The 23,111-nt window shown below is 40.7% G+C and overlaps 1 protein-coding gene across 10 annotated transcripts in view; it reads right to left on the bottom strand.

Annotated features, from left to right (window-relative positions):
- The window catches only part of LOC106083973 (NAD(+) hydrolase sarm1), a 254,351-nt gene that overhangs the window by 30,867 nt on the left and 200,373 nt on the right, over positions 1-23,111 (bottom strand). The window lies entirely within an intron of this gene.

Below are 23,111 nucleotides of genomic sequence, written 5' to 3'. Positions count from 1 at the left end.
TACTTTTTTTTGTATTTGGAGCGCACAACAAGCCGATTACTGGCTTGAGTGTATGTCCATAGTGGCATGGAGCGGATTGTTAGCTGCACCCTCTTTCCAATCTAACCTAACCCATATATATTCTTCATCGTCTCGTCGTTCTGAGTCGATCTAGCAATGCCGGTCGTCCGTCTGTCTGCCGAAATCACGATAGCGGTCGAACGCGTAAAGCTAGCCGCTTGAAATTTTACACAGATACTTAATAATGATGTAGGTCGTTGGGGGTTTAAAATGGGCTATATCGGTTCAGATTTAGATATAGCTCCGATATTAACCGATCTCCTGATTTGACTTCTTGAGCCCCTAGAAGCCGCAATTTTTGTCGGATTTAGCTTAAATTTTGCGCAAAGCATTTTGTTATGACTTCCAACAACTGTGCCAAGTACGGTCCGAATCGGTTTATAACCTGATATAGCTCCCATATAAACCGATCTCCGGATTTGGTTTCTTGAGCCCTTAAAAGGCCCAATTTTTTTCCGATTTGGCTGAAATTGAGTATGTAGTGTTTTTTTTTTTTTTCTTACTTCCTGCATTTGTGTTGAGTAAGGTCCATATCGGTCTATAACCTGAAATAGCTCCCATATAAACCGATCTTCCGATTTGACTTCTTGGGCACTTAAAAGGCCCATTTTTTTCCGATTTGGCTGAAATTGAGTATGTAGTGTTTTTTTTTCTTACTTCCTGCATTTGTGTTGAGTAAGGTCCATATCGGTCTATAACCTGAAATAGCTCCCATATAAACCGATCTTCCGATTTGACTTCTTGGGCCCCTGGAAGCCGCAATTTTTGACGGATTTAGCTTAAATTTTGCACAAAGTATTTTGTTATGACTTGCAACAACTGTGCCAAATAGGGTTCAAATCAGTCTATAACCTGATATGGCTCCCATATAAACCAGTCTCTCGATTATCCTTGTTCGGTTCCTAGAATCTTTTATTTTTGCTGGTTTGACAGAAGTTTGGTATGTAGAGAATACAATTAGGCCCTTTCATTAAATTTATTTTGCATAAATTTTAAGCAGAATCCATGGTGGTGGGTTCCCAAGATTCGGCCCAGCCGAAATTAGGACGCTGTTACTTGTTGGTAGTTAATATTGGCAATTGGAACTTTACAAGTCATTTACCATATGTTCCGATTAATTATCGTAAAATGCAAACAAATTAGGCCAATCAATTAGAAGGGTTAAAATTTTGGAAAATTATCTATTTAGGAGATTTTATAAAATTTCAATGTGTTTATGCCATTTCGACTTGTATACTTTTACCTTTCCATCCGCATAAAATGGCATGATTCTTAAAAGTATTTCACAAATATGTGAAATATTTCTGCAAGGTAGGTAGCACGTGGTTAAGCAGTTGGTTTCAACCTCCAATATTTAGCGGTTAATTGGCAAGGAAAGGTGGAAAAACAAAGCCAGGCAAATGGTTAGCAAACGTGGAAAGGTGGGCAAAAGGTCAGGCGGCGGTTATGAATTATTCTAGGAATCACAATTAGTAGTGAGGAATTAATACACAAAAAAAAATTTTTATATATAAAAAAATGAAGCTCACATAGGTGCGAAATCGATAACTCATGTTTTATTAGATTTGTTTTTTGTTTTAAGTTTCAGCTGGAGCAGGCTAGCGCGGCAATGCCAAGTTAATGCAAAAATAAGCCAAGAATCTGTTTTTCTTTTCCGATTTACACAAGCAATGCAGATGCGCCAAACAACGTCACTTTCCCAAAGACGATTCTGGCGATTTTTCTTTTGGGGATATTTTCAAAAAAAAGCAAACTTGCTGTTTTGTTTTTCTTTTTTTTTTTTTTTGTTTTGCTAAGGTGCCTCTGTGTGTGTGTGCCTAAGGTTTTTTTTCTGTTTCTAATTTAATTTGTATTCAAATGATCTTTAACACCAATAGAAGGTCGTTGTTTTTGTTTTTTTGCTGTTTTTTTTATATTTAAAAATACTTTATACGATTTTAATTTCGTTTGCGATTGTAGCGGCTTGTTTCCTTCCGTCTGCGAAACTTTCGATTTATTTTTGTAGCCGTGATGATCTTTGTGCTTCTGTTTTTGTTGTTTGTGTTTTTTGATTTACAGAAAGTAAAAAATGTTTACACTTTTAACAAGATTGACACCAACTATTCATTGAACATGGGGAGCATTGGCAATTTTCCCCCAGAAAATTTCATTGATTGGCAAATTCTTGCTCAGGTGAAGAGCAGCCACCACAAAATGCAGGTAATTTGTTGGCACCTATATCAAGCCACAAAATGTGCCGAAGGACAGACACTCTAGCAACAAATTGAGGAAGTATTTGGTATGGCTTTTTTATTTTTCTGTTTTAAGCCTTAAATGGTTCTAACTATTTTAAGTTTCTCACTCTTCTTTTATTTCGATATAGGTATATGAAAAGATTTTTTTTTGTAACTAAATGCAAATTTTGTTCAACAATTGTATAAGACTAGAGCGAGCCCGCACCTCAGCTGTATTCAAATGCTTATATCTTTTTTTTTTGTTAGCTTTGCTTTGCTTTTTGTATATTTTTATTTTATTTTATACAAATTTTTTCTTCTTCTTTTGAATTTTGCTTAATTTCCTTCTATGAATTCAACGAATTTTCGCGTCGACTCTTTGGTCTTTGGGCGTTAACGTTTTCAAATTGAAATCCACTCGATCGTGCAGTTCGTTAAAGACTGAGCGGCCACTATAGTGGGCAATATTTTGAATAGATTTTCGAAAAAAAAATGTAACAACAACAAAATTCGCCAAGAATCTTCTCTTGTCAATGAAATAAAATTAAAAAGAAAAAAAAAAAAAAATATTTTCGCGCCTTTACATATGCCAGTGAGTGAGAGTGTGCGTTTTTAACCCCCCAAAGAGTGTGCATATGCGATTTCTTGGAAATGAATTGGAACAGATTAAGAGCATTTAATTTTTCTTAAGAGATTTTTTTTCTTTTTTGCTTCCATCAGTTAATGAACAGATGATGATGATCTTCGCAATAAGTTAAGATTTCGTACCTAACATTGTCAATATGCTTCAAAATGTGTATTTTTTTTTTGTTTATGCCTTGTATTTGTTTACACTTTATTTATTAACAATGCTCATCACTAATGAAGTGTTGGAGCACAAGAAAAGAGCGATTTGAAATTCAGGGTCAAGGAGAAATGTATGATAGTGGGAAGACTAAATAGACTAAATAGTTGAAAACAAGTAAGAATGGCCTAAAGTTGGTTTGAGGCCCTTCACCATTTTAGGTATGTTGCACAGTGGGATAGAATCGAAAAAAAAAAACAAGTAAAATCTTGGGAATAGAGTACGAACAGAGGGGGGGGGGGGGGCGGACCCTCCCCCATACCCCAATTTTCAAAAACGCCAGATCTCGAAGATGCGTGCACCGATTTAAGCGAAATTTGTATGTCACCTTATGATACCCCAAAAACACGAAATCTTAAAATAATTCTGGGGGGGACGCCCCATCCCAAAACCCACCCGAACGGACATGTGCACTGATTGCGACAATATGGGAATCAAAAGAAACGTAATTAACAGTAGATTACGAATTTAGTATACAAATGTCACATTTAGTGTCGGGGGGGTCCTCAACCCCCAAAAAAAGCCCCAAGAGAACACTTTCACCGCTTTGGCCAATATGGGTATCAAATGAAAGATATTTGAGAATAGAGTACGAACTTGGCATTTAAATGTTACCCTAAGTGTCGGGGGGCCCCCACCCCTAAAAACACCACCCAACCGGACACTTCAACCGCTTTGGGTATCAAATAAAAGGTATTCAAAAGTAGAATACAAATCTGGGACAAAAAATTATTTTTTGGTGTTTGAGAGCCCACCCCACCACCCAAAACCCCCCAACAGAACCAATTTACCGATTGGGACAATATGGGTATCATACGAAAGATATTTGGAAGCTGAGTACACATCTGTTATAAGAATTTTGTCCAAGGTGTCTAGGGGGCCTCCCCAATCAAAAAAAAAAAAAACACAAAACGGGCATAAAATGGGCATCGAATGAAAGGTCATTGAGACTTGACTACGAATCTGGAATGCACAATTAGGACAGTGTCTGGGACCGGCCCACGCACAAAATACCCTTCATTAGGACGTGTAGCTCAATCATGATAATATGTCAATTAAAAGAAAGGTCTATGACAGTATATTTCGAATCTAATGGTGGTATATGGATTCAAGTATCTGGGTCACGTCCTACCGTTCCGCAAGACAGTAGATCGCGACAATAAAAGACTGAATCTTGGCATACGGGAGGGGCGACCCTCTCCTCCCAATAAATGCAACGCCAAACTGTCATGTAGAATGACCGAGAATATATTGTACTCAAATGAAAGGACAGGTCAGGGGGCAATCCTCCTTCCCCTATCCTACCCAAAAAAAAGGAATTAAGAATAATATATAAAATAATATATGAAGGCCGATCAGGATAGAATGGGACAGCAATAAAAGGTCTTTGGTAATAGAGTACACATTTTACCCTCAAATTGGGATGGACACAGGAGGACCTGCGGTTCTTAAGAATGTAGTATCCCAAGGGGTCGCTTTGAAATATTATTTTAAATGAAGACAACCAATAAAAAAATAAATTAATAAAATATCTTGATAGCCATTATGGGGCTTAAACAAAATCGTGCTCTAGCACATTGCTGCTATTACTTCGGAGTCCGCCTCCAAACTCCCTTCAAACCGGTCATGATTGCCTACTATGGCGATAAATAATAGGTATTTGATAGTAGAAAACGAATTTGATATCCAAGTTTGAGGCCAAATGTTTGGGGGTCGTGCCATCCCCTGAAAAACTCCCCCTAAACCAATGGCAATTGGGGCTCAAATTAAAGAAATTTGAGAGTAGAACACGATGCTGATATTTTTTCAGGGCTAAGTACGGGCTAATGCTGGCAACATTTGTGAGATACTATGCCAGGTGTCGCACTGCGGCACACCGTACGGACTCGGCTATAAAAAGGTGGCTCCTTATCATTGAGCTTAAAACTTGAACCCGCTGCACTCATTGATATGTGAGAAGTTTGCCCCTCTTTTCCTTAGTGGAATGTTCATGGACGAAATTTGTTGTTTATTTGTAAGTACGTGGGTGGCCGCCCCACCCTGCGTACTCCTCAGAACTGGACATATTTGTGGAAGTCATAACGGAACGTTATATGAAAAATTTCAGTCAAATTGGGCAAAAATTGCGACTTCCAGGGGCTAAAGAAGTCCAATCGGGAGATCGGTCTATATGGGAGCTATATCTTAATCTAAACCGATATGGTCCATTTGTATACCCCAACGACCTACATCAATATTAAGTATCTGTGCAAAATTTTAAGCGGCTAGCTGTACGCGTTCGACTGCTATCGTGATTTCGACAGACGGACGGACGGTGGGAGTGGGCTAAATCGACTCAGAACGTCAAGACGATCAAGAATATATATACTCTATGGAGACTTAGACGAATATTGCGAGGTGTTACAAACGGATATCACATTCGCACTCTTTAGCCAAATATCTTTCATTTGAGCCCCATATTCCTTTGCTTGGTAAATATGTCTCGTTTGGTGGGTGCTATTGGGGATGGTCGGCCCTCAAGATGCTTAGTCCCGAAAGTGGGTGTCAGATTTGTTCTATTTTCTCAAATACCTTTCATTTAAGTCCCATAATGCGCTGATAGGTCTATGCGTCCGTTTGGGCGGGGTTTATGAAAATTTGGGTAAGGGGGAGGCTCCTTCCCCCTTCATTTATCGAAAAAAACATAAACAAACAAACCGCCAACACAATACCCACCACCTAAGGATGGGGGTTTATTCCGTTTGCACACTTCGAAATATCCATATCCGACACTACAAAGTATATATATTATGGATCGTCGTTAAAAACTCAGACGATCTTGTCATGTCCGTCCGTCCACCCGTCCGGCCGCCCGTCCGTCCGTCTGTCAAAACACGATAGCGGTCGAAAGTGTAAAGCTAGCCACTTGATTGGTCATTGGGGTTTACATATCGGGGGCCATATCGGTTCAGATTTGGATATAGCTCCCATATAAACCGATCTCCTGATTTGATTTCTTGAGCCCCTACAGACCAATGTGTCGAATCTGAGTCTTAGGCCCATCTTCGCTGATATTTGGCGCATAGAGTTGTGTAAGAACTCTTGATATCAGTGCCAAATATGGTCCAGATCGGTTTTAATTTGGATATAGCTGCCATATACACCGATCTCCCGCTTTAAGTTCTTGGGCCCATAAAAGACGCATTTATTACTCGATTTGGCTAAAATCTGGCAAAGTAAGATGTGTTATACCCTTTAATATCCATAACCACTATAGTCCAGTTCGGCCTATATAGATGTAGCTGCCATATATGCCGATCTTCCAATTTAAGTTCTTGTGAGCTATGTAATACCCTTCGATATCCTTACTCAATATGGTCATTATCGGTCTATATTTGGAGGTAGCTGCCATATATACCGATCATTCGATTTAAGGTGTTGGGACTATAAAAGGCGTATTTATTACCAGATTTCGAGGTTGCTATGTGCTTACAAAAGATGTATTGTCGGAGCTGGAGGCCCGACCGAACTTATGTCTCTATACTCCCTATATATATTAAAAGATTTTTCGATATTTTGATTATTAAATGATTGTCGAAGTCGTATTTGATCTCAATGGGGATGGCGTCAAGCTGATCGCATATGCGGACGACGTCATCCTATTCCTGGCACCGGATGACTATGAACATCACACGGATTGGAACCGTTTTATGTGGTGTTTATCGTCATCACGAAAAGTTTAGCTGGCTAAATATCTGGACCTAGTCCTGGATTCGAAACTGTACAGGGAAAGGAATAGAAAAGAAGTCGAAAATCACTGGGCGCCTTGTATTCCCGAAGCAGGTTGTTTGGCAGGAAGTAAGAAGTTAGTCAAAAGATAGTTAACTGAGCTGAGTGCACGAGAGACCAGTGCTGACATATGGTAAGAGGTGGAAGGCTATGGAAAAGAGGACACGTTACAGGATGGTACCAGAAGGTGCAAAGACTGTACTGCACCGGAATCACGGCAATGTTAAGTTTCAGATCGCAGACGGGTCTGGAGGTTGTGCGGGATAGGCAACCTATTGAGGTTAGGTTGTGGTAACTCAGCATGCTGAAAGAGAATGGACACTGTCACAGTTTAATTCTGAATACTTTATATGCGGTGGGTAGACTGAACAAAGTCTTAGACTATCTGGCACTGAGTATAGTTCAGTATATTCAGTATAGTTTCTCAGGATTCATTTTCCTAGAAAAGAGTAGTGGGAGACTGATGCAGTGTTTAATGATAAGACCTTGGCCTTTACATATGTCTTCAGTGACGTGTTTGGGAGTCTGCACCCGATATCGGCATGTTAGTGAGTCTGCCGCACGAGTGTACGGTCATTCACCAGAGGTCTGTGCCAATGCAATTCGATTCACTTTCCTGGAAAAGATTAGTAGCAGACGGATACAGTGTTTGAAGAGGATGAGACCTTAGTCTTTACAGATGACTCCAAGATGGATTCAGTGATGGATTTGGAATCTATACACGATACCGGCATGTCAGTGTGTCTACAGAGCAAGTGTACGGTCTTTCACCAGTGCCGTCTGTGCCATTATAATAGCCTGGAAATGGATTTACCGATTTCGCAACTCAGAATGTATGTGGAAAGTATGGTGGCGCTTAAGGTCTTGCATTTGGGAAGGATGGTATCAAAATGCTCTACGGAGTATTTGGAATCTCGGAATAAACTACACTGCTAACTTGGGTTCCCGGAGACGATGGTATTCTGGAAAATGAAAAGGCGAACGAATATGTCAAGTAGTGCTCCTCAACGGCCAGAGAATCGTTCACCGGAATTACTGAGGCAATGGCCAGTGCAGAGTCGCAGGCAAGTTGAGGATACCAAACTGCCAGCACACTCTGGCCCACCATCGACCGAAGAAGGATGAATGAACTAATGACCATAGACAAGAGACCACTGAGCACTATTTAAGGGGTTATAACCGGGCATTGTGTCATTATGGCTGCGCACATGAAAATCCCGCATAATGGTTGTTGTGTAAGCTGTCTTGATAAGGATGAGGAGGAGACTATAGAATAATTTCTCATTTCCTGGTCTATGGGGGCGAGTTTTCTTCGATCTGGCCGATCTAGAAGATGTTTGTTTGGGATGTCATCCCAGAATACTTTCTCATGTCCTGGTCTATAGGGGCGAATTTTCTCCGATCTAAAAGTATGTGTTTGGGATGACATCCCATACATGTAAATAAGACTGGACGGCTTCGACTAGGGTCACGATGAGATCCACTGATTGACATACTCCAAGTGGACACTCTGCTGGGCGTGGACCAGTATTCCGATCGGGAAGATGCTTGATTCCTTCTCTCTTTCTTGTAAATCTTCACTTCTTCACTCTAGGTCTGATATGGGTACTCACTCTTTCACTTTACTTTTCATCTAGATTTTCTTTCTCGTTGGGGTATCACAATGGGTCAAACCTTTATGGTAGGCTACCCATTCAACCTAAATCTCAATATACGCCATACTTCACATGGAGTATGTCCAAAGCAGCATTCAAATTTCAGCTATATTCTATAAGAATTGCGCACAACCTGTCCTCAAGTATGGCGAATCAGAGATTGGGTTTTACAAATCAAATCTTCTAGTAGGTACTCTCAAATGGACCTCATTTGCATCAGTCTTCTGCAGAGGTTATTGAGATGTGGGTCGGCTCTCAGATATTTAAACTGAATTTTTAATATCAGATGCATACTCCACAGCCAATTAACTTTATGTGAGTCGATAATCGTTCCGATCAGTCTTCATTACCGCTTAAGGATTTTTTGGGCATGGGGTGGCAACCAGATTTTGGACCTGGTTCTAAAGTCAGATTCATACTCTACTCATACATCTGATTTCCAAATAGCATCCGCTATATATGTCCGTTTGGTGACAACGTCCCACTTTTTAGAACAGATTCATTATTCTTCATACGAAAACTTTTCATATGATCCACATATGGTGCTGGGGCTTCTCCTCCTAAAGGATCACCATGGTTTTGTCTTGATATCAAGACAATTTCTTATCATCTTGCTCCAGCGACAAGCTTTTAAATCTATTATGGGCCACAATACGATGCAAATTGTACAACATTCTGCACCAAACTAAGTTTCGGTGAAATATTTGAACATCGGCAATACTAACAGCTATGCGATAGACAGCAATACAGAAAATTGAAATATTGTAATACTACAAATAAGAACAATCTCACCATATTTATTTTCTTGCATTAAGTAGATGACACTAAAGTATGTGTTGTTGTGATTTCTTCTCTATATAATCAAATATTACGTTGAAACAACAAAACTGTACATTAATATTGCAAAGTCTCTTCAATACTGATATATCGAAAAGGTATGTGGGAATTTCAAACCTTTTTATTTCAACGTACAGCAACATTTGGTGTCTTATCTCAACAAACAGTGGAGTTTTAGATACCTGGTTCTCTTCCCCTCCAAACATTATAGGAGAGGGGGTTGGACCCATCATTATTATTTGCTCAGCTGCTGTCACCACTGTGTCTATCTTTTTGTTTTAAATTTCAAATTTATTTTAAAACAAATGATGTCAACAGAAAAAAAAACATACAAAAGAATGTATGGGGGGATCTTCCACCTTGTCTCGAATCGTGTAGTAGTTGTCGAAATCTGCTTGGATATATACCAATTGTCATGAGGTGGTCGGTGTAGATCGATACACCAAGTGTGAATGGAGGAATACCTGTGGGGTTCTCTTTTTTTTGTGGTTTTCTAGATGGATTCCTACAGCGGTGGATTTCTTCGGTGATCACATTTTATTGTGTTTTCTTTGGCCATTATCCAATTATAAGTGCCATGTTCTGGGCTTATTTCGTTTTTGTTTTTGTTTGCATACCTGTCGTTGTGCCGGGCGATACTTGTGTGGTTTTCCTTTATTGTTCGCCTTTGGCATTGTGATTTAAGGTGCCTTAAATTACTTTTTATCAAATATAAATCTTAAGATATCTATATATTCATGTTTACTTTGCAACATATATTCTCATTGACTTGGCTCGGATTATTGGATTAGTTGTTTGAGACGAAAACAAAAAATGGCTAAAATGGCTTAAAAGAGAAATACCAAGGAGTGACTTTGGAAAAATTCAACTAAAGTGCCATCGAGAATGGCATTCGAGATTTTGTAAACTAACAAATTAAAAAATTTCACAGTACAACAGAGAATTTGGTAGATTGGAAGCAGCGAAACCACTAAAAGTTTTGGAGCTCCAAGGCCAAACTTTTGTTTGTATAACCTTGACTGAGGTTGAGGGTTCCCATATTTTGTGGGATATCCCAGCTGGGGGAACCGTTTTATTCGATTTTTTTTGTACCTTAGATTAGGTGAGGTAGAAAATCTATCATATAAAAATGAAAGTGCTACGCTTTGTTTGTTTGTTTGTTCCGAATAGACCCAAAAACGGCTGAACCGTCTATATCAGGTTGTAGAGCTATTTGCACAATAGTTGGAATTCATAACAGAACACAACTTGCAAAGTTTCAGCCAAATCGGATTTTCATCCGACTTTCAGAGGCCCAAGAAGTCAAATCGGGCGATCGGTTTATTTGGGAGCTGTACCAGGTTATAGACCGATTCGAAACCTACTTAGCACAATTGTTGAAAGTCATAACAGAACGTTACTTGCAAAATTTCAGTCAAATCGGACAACAATTGAGGCTTCCAGGAGCTCAAAAAGTCAAATCGGGAGATCGGTTTATATGGGAGCTATGTCATGTTCTCAACCGATGTGGACCGTAATTGGCACAGTTGTTGGAAGTCATAACAAAACACTACATGCAAAATTTCAGCCAAATCGGATGAAAATTAAGACTTCCAGAGGCCCAAGAAGTCAAATCGGGAGATCGGTTTATATGGGAGCTATATCATGTTCTTAACCGATGTGGACCGTAATTGACACAATTGTTGAAAGTCATAACAGAACACTATGTGCAAAATTTCAACCAAATCGGACAAAAACGGCGGCTTCCAGGGGCTCAAGAAGTCAAATCGGAAGATCGGTCTATATAGGAGCTGTACCAGGTTATAGACCGATTTGAACCGTACTTGGCACAGTCGCTGGAAGTCATAACAGAATAATATGTTAAAAATTTCAGCCAAATCAGGTGAAAATTGAGGTTTTCAGGGGCTCAAAAAGTTACATCGGGTGATCGGTTTATATGGGAGCTATATCCAAATCTGAACCGATATGGCCCATTTGCAATCCCCAACGACTTACATTGCGTTCGACCGCTATCGTGATTTCGACAGACGGACAGACGGACGGACATGGCTAGATCGAATCAGAATGTCGAGACCATCAAGAATATATATACTTTATGGGGTCCTAGATCAATATTTCGAGGTGTTACAAACGGAATGACTAGATTAGTATACCCCCATCCTACGGTGCTAGGTATAAAAATCAGGAGATCGATTTATATAGAAGCAATATCAATGCACAGACCGAGAAAACCCAAATTTAATAAAATCAGTTGGAAGCCAAATAGGATGAATATAGCGGAATAGGATGAAAATTGCGCCCTCTATAGGTGCAATGTAACGTTAAAAATATATTCAGTGTCGTATCGCATAGTTTTGTTAAATATTGCCAAAAAAAATTAGTTTTGCCGATAGTATCGATAGGGAAAATATCAATCGATATTAAGATAAAAACTAAAATATCGATAGTATATTGGGTTGCCTAAAAAGTAATTGCGGATTTTTTAAAAGAAAGTAAATGCATTTTTAATAAAACTTAGAATGAACTTTAATCAAATATATAATTGCCATTTTGTTCGATAACCTTTTGCCATCTTCCTGGCAAATTTACTGAATCGATTTTCATGATAGTAGATACAGATAGTGATAATAGATACAGATAGTGATAGTAGATACAGATGGAGACCGACGTAGAGCAGAGGTTAGCATGACTGCCTACGACACTGAAAGCCTGGATTCGAATCCTGGCGAGACCATCAGAAAAAATTTGCAGCGGTGGTTTTCCCCTCCTAATGCTAGCAACATTTGTGAGGTACTATGCCATGTAAAACTTCTCTCCAAAGATGTGTCGCACTGCGGCACGCCGTTCGGGCTCGGCTATAAACTTGAATCGGACTGCACTCATTGATATGTGAGAAGTTACACCCTGTTCTGACTTAGTGGAATGTTCAAAATTTGTAATTTGTAGATACAGATAGTGGAGTTTCGCCCACCGGTTTAGCCTATTTTGTGATATCCGCAAGAAGGCGGATATCATCTTCACCACAATTTTCAAAAACTGCAGATCTCGAAGATGGTTGAAATTTTGTATGCCACCAGAGAAAAGCTTAGAACAAACCCTGTGTGGAACTTTGCAGCTCCGTGGAGGATACATCTGAGGCATCTAGGCTAAAGAAGATTCTGTCCACTAGACCCATTACAGTGGGGTATATTCAGAAGCCAGAGAATGTATGGACAATGTCTAGTGAGGAAATACTAGAACTACTCGCTGATACACATTTCCCGGGAAATTCTGCAACGGACAACGTGGCGCTAGAAGAGGTTGCCACTGGTATGCATTCGTCGGAGGTTATTAGGGAAATTGGATCTGAGCCGAAAATCCTTTGGGCGATAAAAAGTCTCGACTTCTTTAAGTCGCCAGGCCCTGATGATGTATCACAGGTTGAATTAAAAGCTGTGTCTGATAGACTGGTTCTTTGGTTCAAGGAGATATACTCTGCTTGTTATAGGTACGTGGGGGATGGGGGACACCAAGGCCATTTTCATTCTGTCATCCTTTATGCTGAAGACTCTTGAGAGGTTGATAGAAACATATCATAGGGCAAATAGCCCTGAAGATCGCCTGTCGCGGCAGCAGCATGCATATAGTAAAGGCAAATCCACTGAAACACGACCTAGTCGGCTACAATTAGGTTTCTCTCGCTGTCAAGGAATATACAGCATTTGTAGCATTTTTTGACATTGAAGGTGCTTTCAATAATGTAAAACCGATGTCAATCATGAAGAAGTTGGAGTTTCTAGGCATCATCTCTACCGTAAGGAAGTTTATAAACAACATACTTACTAAAAGATGCATTACGGCAGGCTTGAGATCTGTGGATCTAAAAAGATGGGTCAGCAGAGGAACGCCTCAAGGAGGTGTACTGTCTCCTCTACTTTGGAATATAGCCATTAACAATATATTATTGTATCTGGAAGAAAAATATGTAAAAGTGGTCACGTATGCTGATGACGTGGCAATTGCGGTTAGGAGAAAGTTTCCCAACACTCTAAGAGATATACTTCAGGAAGCTCTACGTGCAACAGCAAAGTGGGCTACCGAATGTGGTCTAGGTGTAAATCCGTCCAAGACATGAGTAGTTCTTTTCAGCAGGAGTTGCCTACAGTGGAACCTATCTCCTTGGAAAGAGAGAAAGCGCTAAATATCTGGGTATTTTGCTGGACAGGAATTTGAACTTCAAATCCAACATTTTGTATTGTCAAAAGTTTAGGGGTTTAGACTGCGTGTCATGCATTAGGAATATACTGCAATTGTCAGCCATATAATGCTATATGGTGTTGTGGTCTGGTGGACGGCGGTTCAAAAGTCCGCCTACTGCTAAATAATCAGCCGGATCCAAAGTATGCCTTGTTTGTGCATCACAGACGCACTAAGGACGACACCATCTGATACACTGAATTTAATGCTACATCTTATGCCTCTGGACATTGTGGCTAACCAAATTGCAGCGACCACTGACGTGAGGTTAAGAGTGCTTTCTCTTTGGTTATGTGGCGGCTATGGACACTGTGTTATCCTTGATACCTTAGCTGAGTCGCTTTTTGATAAAAATTACTGTACCACTATTCCTGATAAAACCGATTGGAACTACGATATCCCTGGTAACAGAAGTTACATAGACTTCTATACGGATGGTTCCAAACTAAACGACCATTTGGGGTGTACTCTAAACATCTAGAGCTGGTCATATCGAAAAGGTTACCCGACCACTGCAGTGTGTATCAAGCGGAGATCCAGATATAATGTCATTACGATGATTGGCACAAATATCTTCTCAGACAGCCAGGCAGCCTGGATAACGTATATCTGAACACAAAAACCGCTCTCGACTGTCGCAGATCTCTCTACAAGATGGCTGAACGGTTCAAAATTCACCTGTTCTGGGTGCCGGGCGACAGAGATATCCCAGGGAATTCTAAAGCAGACGAGCTTGCGAGACTAGGAACTACCTAACAACCTCCAGGGACACTGGAATCTGCGGGTATGCCTCTAGCGACATGTAAGCTAAGTTTTCAGGACCAGGCCCGAAGGACAACGAATGATAGATGATCACAAAGAGGGGGCTGTGAGCATTCCAAATCTATGTGGCCTAATCAAGACTTGAAGATGTCTACCGCTTTGCTGTCATTGGCTAGAAAAGACGTCTCAGTCATTGTGTCCGCCATAACAGGTCACTGTCTAATCGGAAAACATGCTGACAGACTGAAGGTTGCCAGCAAAGACTTTTGGCCAATTTGGCCAATTTGATGCACCACCTTGCCTCAATAAAACGATTTCGATATCTGACAAAGTCAAATACTTAGGTGTGCTCTTGGACAGGAAACTGAATTGGAAGTGTCACATTCAGGAGCATATTGAGAGGGCTCACAGATGTTGGGCACTATGTAGACGGGCCGTAGGTGCCTGAATTCGAGGATAGTCCACTAGCTCTATAGGAGCATGATTAGACCAATACTTACTTACGCATCCGTAGTTTGGTGGACTGCTATGCATAAAAAGTGCAACATCAGGACCATACATCAGGATCAGAGAACATGTTGGCATAGACGGAGCGATGAGGACTACGCCCACTGGGGCGCTGGAGACTATTCTAGATATCCGACCCATTGACATACAGATTAAATATGAGGCAGCCACTGCGGTTATGGGACTTATGGGGCGATGGGAGAATGGATTGAGGATGGGAGCAGCTCATACCATAGCGGTATAATCGAGGCGACCATAGGAAACCTGGAAGGAAGGGAAGAGGTTTCTGAACGGATACCTGAGATGAACCTTGAAGTCGAATGCGAGAAACTAGCTGCCATCAGCACAGTCTTGGATTGACGTAACTCTAGTATTGCCATCTGGAAGATCATGTTACAAGTATGGATCAAAGCTAGAGGACAGAGTGGCCCTGGGGTCTACATTGAGAACCCAAGGACTGAGATCTGCTTTAGACTGCCTGACCATAATTCGGTCTTGCGGGGATCCGTGCGATCACGGAATGCATAAGGACCACGCCCACTAGGGCGCTGGAGACTATTCTAGATATCCGATCCATTAACATTCAAATTAAGTGTGAGGCAGCCTCTGCGGCTATGAATCTCAAGGCCATGGGAGAATGGATATGGGATGGGGGCAGGCGACGAGAGGAAACCTGGAAGGAATGGAAGAGTTTTCCGATCGGATACCAGAGACGACACTTAAAGTCGAGTGCGAGGCACTGCTGCCAGCGGCACCGTCTTGAACTGACAGAATCTAGGTTTAAGGGGGAATGAAAGGGCAGACGATTTGCCATTGAAGTTCAAGGGATTGCCGTCAATAAACATGCTTAACCCGAATACGCATGTAACACTGTGGTATAGCGAAACAGTTGGCAGGATGGCGAAAATCCTATGGGGTGATCGGGATCGTGAGAGGACGAAGCTATTATTTAAGGGAAGTAAGGCAGAAGTCAATATAGCTCTTGATATCATAACGGGACACATAGGACTACTAGAGCACTTATGCGAAATCGCTGTGGCAAGTGATAGCTTGTGTGGGCCATGAGGGGAAGATGGTGAGACGTTGGAGCATTGCCCGGCTTTCGAGGCTAAAAGGAACCGGTAAGGTAACAGGTCCGCCTGTGACGCTGAACGCTAAGGTTCGAATCCTGGCAGGAACATCAGAAAGTTTGCCAGCGATGGTTATGCCCTCCTAATGCTGGCGACATTGTGAGGTATTTTGCGTTCTAAAATCTTCTCTCCAAAGAGGTGTCGCTCTGCGGCATGCCGTTCGGACTCGGCTATAAACAGGAGCTTCCTTATCATTGAGCTTAAAATTTAATCGGAAAGCACTCATTGATTTGTGAGAAGTTTGCCCCAGTTCTTTAATGGAATGTTCATGGGAAAATTTGCTTTTTTTATTTAGGTGGGCACACAATACCAGGGGCGTGGAAAACAATTAAGGATTTTGTAAGTAGCATGGAATTCCTAACTTAAAGTTTCTTTGTTGAGGTTGCTTTTTTTGTATTTAGAGCGCACAACAAGCCGATTAGTGGGTTAGGGGTATGTCCATAGGTCCACCTTAGGTAAGGCTGAAAAGTGGATTTCCAGGATTTATGGATTTAAAACCACTGTGCAGCAGTCATATTAATCATTAGCCAGAATTGGTATTTACATTAGGTTTGCAGAAAATGCATTCAATATCCATCCAATATTTTAGCACACTTTTTTATCTTAACCGAATAACACATTTAAATATCCACATTTAGCGGTTGAATATTTTCGTTAACTCGTTTTCCCATATGCCACAATGACACAAAGGGGTCCCTAGCAACCCTTTTTGTAATAATTCACCATTGTCTTGATCAAAATTAATTCTTATTTTATAGCTTCTCTTTTATTATCACTGATAATATCTATTTCACTGTGTACAAATTTCAATGGAGGGATGTATTGTGGACAAAAGCTTCATAAAATGGGTTTCAATTATAATTCGCTTAATGTGTACAATGGTTTTTTTTTTATCGGTATCCATGTCCTTCAAACATTTATACATATATTACCTTAATTTTTCCAAATACCGATTTGTGACGTTGATGCTTTGAGAATTGGTATACCAGCGTTGGTGGTGTAACAATTGCCGGAGCTCCAAGTACAGACGATGTCCTTTGTCCCACGACACAAAGTCTGGGAAGGAAGAACATTGCCGACGACGACAGCAATAAAATCAATTGCGATACACTGGACTAGCGAACTACATGCGAGCTACTGAAACAAGTGGCCAAAAGCAAAGGGATAATAACCCCAGACGAATCCTTAGCAACGAATCCACGAACTTCGACATGTGAAAGAAGGACAAGCAAAAAAAAAAAACAAAACACCAAACAAAGTCGTAGAACAAACTTTTGGGCGAGACAGCAGTGGTTGTGGGCAGCCACTAAGGTTAAAAGAAGTGCAAATAAAATCAATAAACATGTAGGAATTTTATGTTTGTGGCTTCACAGCATGTTTTAAGTCTTTGATTTCTTAATGTTCACTTTGCAGTTTTTTTTTTATAGTTTATACATTTTTTTCTATACGACTGCAAAGCGTACAAAATATTTTTTAATTCACTGCCTTTCAAGGATTTTTTTTCCGATAGAATGTAGTTTTTGCTTAGTTCGAATATTTTACTCTCGTTAGAATGTCCTTGATGTCACCGCCTTTGTTATTTATGTCCTTTTGTGTTTGTTAACTTGTTCAGTTTGGTTTTTTTCCTTCGATTTTCTTGTTTTTTTTTGGTGAAAATGAAAACTGTGCCAACACGCAAGGACCTTTGTTGTTAGCGTGTTGCGTCGCGTTTTAATCGCCCGGGACCTTCGCCCTATTGTTATGAACTCGAGAACACTGAATTAGCAACTGTTCCGCCCAAGCATTGGGTGTTGCGTGTTACAGCGAGATTTTTGTGATTCAACAACGCCAGTGTCAGTGACGACACACACAAAAGCTAACTCCACACTCCTAACGATTTTGTTTGAGCTTTGCTGTCGCTTTACCAAAGCAGCATAAACACACCCTTTTGAAAATTCTTTTGATGATAACAAACGCAGGCAGGCAGGCAGACAGCCAGTCAGGCAACCACACCAGTGGCATAATGACAATGGGCTTCTTTGGCCAGTCCTACCATGATAATGTATTTAAAGTTAGTCAATATTTTCTTTGTGTGTTTTTTTTTTTTTGCCTTTTTCCAAGAATCGTTCAGGGATATTAAATTTGGGGGAAATTAATAGGACGAAAGTCTAATTCAGTTTAGTAATAAGGAACGGTTGTACGAAATTCGATTACAGGAGTGGCTGGAGACCACCGTGGCGCAGAGGTTAGCTTGCCCAACTATGACGCCAAATGCCTGATTTCAAATCCCGGCATGAACGTCGGAAACATTTTCAGCGATGGTGGCTAAATTTGTGGGGAATCCTGCCAAGTTAAAACTTCGCTATGGGGCATGCCGTTCGGACCCGGAAAGTAGGCCTCTTATCATTGAGCTTAAACTTTAATCGAACTGCACTCATTGATATGAAAGAAATATCCCCTGTTCCTTAGTGGAATGTTCATGGGAAATTTAGTAGTAGTAGTACAGGGGTGGCTTATAAATATGAACGAATTATGATTCTTCAAATTGTTGCAGGCCACCATAGTGCAGAGCATGTCCGCCTATGACGCTGAACTACTGGCTTCGAATGCCGGCGAAAACATTAGAAACAAATTATTGTCCGATTCGGACCATAAATGAATGCTGAACATTGTAGAAGTCATTGGGCAAAATTTCAGTTCATTAGGATAAGAGTTGCACCTTGTAGGGGCTCAAGAAGCAAGCTATTGATCGATTCAGACCATATTAGACACGTATATTGAAGGTCATGAGAGTAGTCGTTGTACAAAATTTCTTCCAAATCGGATGAGAATTGCGTCCTCTAGAGGCTCAAGAAGTCAAGATCCCAGATTGGTTAATATGGCGATTTGCGCCATACTTAGCACAGTTGTTGGAAGTGATACCAAAACACCACGTGCAAAATTTCAATCAAATCGGACGAGAAATGCGCCCTCTAGAGGCTCAAGAAGTCAAGATCCATGATCAGTTTATATGACAGCTATACCAGATTATGAACCGATTTGAATCATACTTAGCATAGTTGTTGGAAGTCACACCAAAATACTACGTGCAAAATTTCAGTCAAATCGGACGAGAATCGCTTCCTCTAGAGGTTCAAGAAGTCAAGACCCAAGATCGGTTTATATGGCAGCTATATCAAAACATGGACCGATTTGGCCCATTTGCAATCCCATCCGACCTACACTAATAAAAAGTTTTTGTGCCGGACGGACAGATGGACGGGCACGGCTAGATCGACTTAAAATGACATGACGATCAAGAATATATGGGGTCTCAGACGCATATTTCGAGGTGTTACAAACAGAATGACGAAATTAGTATACCCCCATTCTATGGTGGAGGGTATAAAAAATTCTAGCAAAAAGATCAGAAACAAGTAAAAGTGAGCAAAGTTCGGCCGGGCCGAATCTTATATTCCCTCCACCACGGATCGCATTTGTCAAGTTCTTTGAATGACTTTTTCAAATAGAAAAACACCAGTCATAGAAAAACACCACCTCTAATATTTCTGGCAAATCGAGTAATATTTTTTTTTAGGGGATGTCCCCTATATTTGCAGTGCATTTCGTTGGCAATTAGGAAAGTTAAGATTTGAACCGGTGAAAGATGGAGTAGTGTTTATTGATATTCGTCTTAGATTTCTGAACGTCAATGTGGGAGGGAAAGACATTTGCAGGAAGACGATTCGATATACAAATGGTTCGGGCGAAAAACGATCTTCCGGTTAGACTTCTTGAGCTTCTAGAGGGCGCATTTCTTATTCGATTTGGATTAAATTTTGCTCATAACGTTTTGGCATGACTCTCAACAACTGTGCCAACTGTGTAAAAAGACGAACGATAACGATAGCGCAATACAACGCTACCCACATTCCGACTATGTTCAATTGTCTATAACCTGATATAGCTGCCATATAAACCGATTTCGCGACAAGACTTCTTGAGCCTCTAGAGGGCGCAATCGTTATCCGATTTTGCGTGAGGTGTTTTGTTATGACTTTCAACAACTGTGTCAAGTATGGCCTAAATCAGTTCATACACTGATATAGCTGTTATATAAACCGATCTCACGATTAGACTTCTTTAGCCTCTAGAGGGCGCAATTCTTATCCGATTTGGCTGAATATTTGTGTGATGTGTTTTGTTATGACTTCCAACAACTGTGCCAAGTATGGTCTAAATCTGTTTATAACATGATATAGCTGCCATATAAAACGATCTCGCGATTAGACTTCTTTAGTCTCTAGATGGCGCAATTGTTATCCAATTTGTCTGAAATTTTGCACATGTCCTTTTGGTAGAACTTCCAACAACTGAGCCAAGAGTAGTCTAAATCTGTCCAAATCCTGATATAGCTGCCATATAAAACGATCTCCCGATTAAACATCTTGAGCCGCTAGAGGGCGCAATCGTTATCCGATTTGGCTGAAATTTTACACATGTCCCTTTGGTAGGACTTCCAACAATTGTGCCAAGTATGGTCCAAATCTGTCTATAACCTGATATAGCTGCCATATAAACCGATCTCCCAATATGACCTCTTGAGCTTCTAGAGGGCGCAATCGTTATACGATTTGGCTAAAACTTTGTGCGAAGTGTTTTGTTATGACTTTCAACAACTGTGCTAAGTATGATCTAAATCGATTCATAATCTGATAATTCAGCAAAGGTTCGCACCCGTTTGAACATGGCGAGGAAAGTACGATCTGACACTGCACGGAAGCTGGACATTGAAAAGCTGCAAACACAACAAATGGCAGCGGCACACTCCACTCGATTGACCCAACTTTGGTGCAGGCACATCCTCCTGCAGAGACAAAGAAGGAAATCTGGTAACTGACACAGATAGCGTGCTGAGGATATGGAAAGAACATTTTAACCAACTGCTAGTGTCCGACGTTGGCGGCGAAGAGGATACCGCAGAACCAATCCCTGATGATGGTATAGAATGTTTACCTCCTAGTCAGAATGAGGTTCAAGTAGCAGTGACCCGACTAAAGAACAACAAGGCAGTAGGAGCCGACAGGTTACCCGCTGAACTATTTAAGAACGTAGGCGACACGCTGATAAGGCGTATGCATCAGCTTATTTGCGAAATCTGGCTAGAAGAATGCATACCCGCTGATTAGAACCTCAGCATACTATGTCCCGTACACAAGAAAGGAGACAAGACGGAATGTGCCAACTACAGAGGAATAAGTTTTCTCCCCATCGCATACAAGATACTCTCGAGCGTACTGTGTGAAAGATTAAAACCTAAAGTCAGTGAGATAATTGGTCCCTATCAATGCGGCTTTAGGCCTGGTAAATCCAGATATTCACACTGCGCCAAATCCTGGAAAAGACCCGAGAAGGACAAATCAACACCTACCGACTCTCTGTTGACTACAAAGCCGCTTTCGATCCTCTTTTACGTTCAAAGGTATTTCAAGCCATGTCTGAGTATGGTATCCCTGCAAAGTTAATAAAACTCTGCAGGATGACACTTGCTGATACGCGTTCCTCAGTAAGTATAGGAAAGAATCTCTACGAACCATTTAATACCAAACGAGGTTTCAGACAAGGAGACAGCCGATCGTGTGATATATTTAACATCCTGCTGGAGAAGATCATACGAAATGCAGATGTGAATAGATATGGCACACTAATCACAAGAGAGCACATGGTACTTGCCTATGCCGACGATATCGATATCATAGGTCGGTCACCGGAAGTCGTGACTGCAGCCTTTGAAAGAATCGAAAGAGAGTCAGTGAAAATGGGTCTGGCAGTAAATGAAGATAAGACGAAATGGATGGTTTCAACTCACAAAAAGCCTTGCACAACCGAGCAGATAAAGAAAGTGGAGAAAGTTGGGAACTACAACTTTGAGGTAGTCAGTAACTTTATCTACCTCGGCACCGCTGTAACCGAAACGAATGACACCAGTTTTGAGATAAAGTGAAGAATAATGCTGGCAAACAGATGCTACTTTGGACTTAGTCCAAAGCAGTTTAGAAACAAGGCCACCTCTCGACAGACGAAGCTTACACTATACAAGACACGCGCTGTTATATGGTTCTGAAGCATGGGTACTTGTGAAAGCAGATGAGGCAGTGCTTGGAGTATTTGAGAGAAAGATTCTTCGTAAAATATATGCACCAGTTTGCGTTAACGGAGAATATAGGCGACGTATGGACCACGAGCTGTATGACGACGATAGCATAGTTACATGCATCAAACTACAACGGCTGCGTTGGCTAGGTCATGTTGTCAGAATGGATGAAGAAGCTCCAGCAAAGAAGTCTTTTGAAGCCAAACACCGTGATACACGCAAACCGGGAAGACCAAAAGCCCGATGGAAAGATCAAGTGGTGGGAGACACCTCGAAACTTGGTGTCAGAGATTTTAGAATATTCTAGTGGAACAAATATTCTGTCATAGCCAATTAAGGTTAAAGTAAAAGAAAAAGAATCTGATATAGCTGCCAAATAAACCGATCTACCAATTTGACTTTCTGAGCCTCTTGAGGACGCAAATATTACTGAATTTGCCTGAAATTTTCGAAGCGATATTTTTCCATGACTTGTACGGCATGACAAATACGGTCCATACCGGTCAATAACTTGATATAGCTCATATACATTTGAAGAACTTGACAAATGCGGTGGAGGGTGTATAAGATTTGACGCGGTCGAACTTAGCACGCTTTTTAATATCCTCTGAAAAATCAGTGAAAAAATTCAAATTTTTTATAAAAGTGAAAATAAAATTGCAACAAGCAATTCCAAGTATCTACTCGTATTGACATTGCCAGCATAAGGTGATTATCCTCAATAACCGCCAAGATAACCCCCATGGGGAATAAAACCTACGTACTGCCAATTATCACACTCTCTGGCTGTGGTGAATTATAAGAAAAGACATCAAGCAGTGAAGTGAATGAATAGGCAAAAGTGAACAAGTTTTCGTTTGATAAACTCGTATCAAAGCAAAAAATCCCCTTATAATATTATCAAGTGATGAAGAATTGGAATAAACATCTAAAGGCTACAAAATATTTTGCTATGTCAGATGACGTCACACTGAAGGCTTTTTCATT

The sequence above is a fragment of the Stomoxys calcitrans genome, chromosome 1 (genome assembly GCF_963082655.1).
Source record: "Stomoxys calcitrans chromosome 1, idStoCalc2.1, whole genome shotgun sequence".
In the NCBI taxonomy this organism is placed as follows: domain Eukaryota; kingdom Metazoa; phylum Arthropoda; class Insecta; order Diptera; family Muscidae; genus Stomoxys; species Stomoxys calcitrans.
Note: the sequence above shows the minus strand (reverse complement) of the source record. Positions and strands in the feature narration are given on the sequence as shown.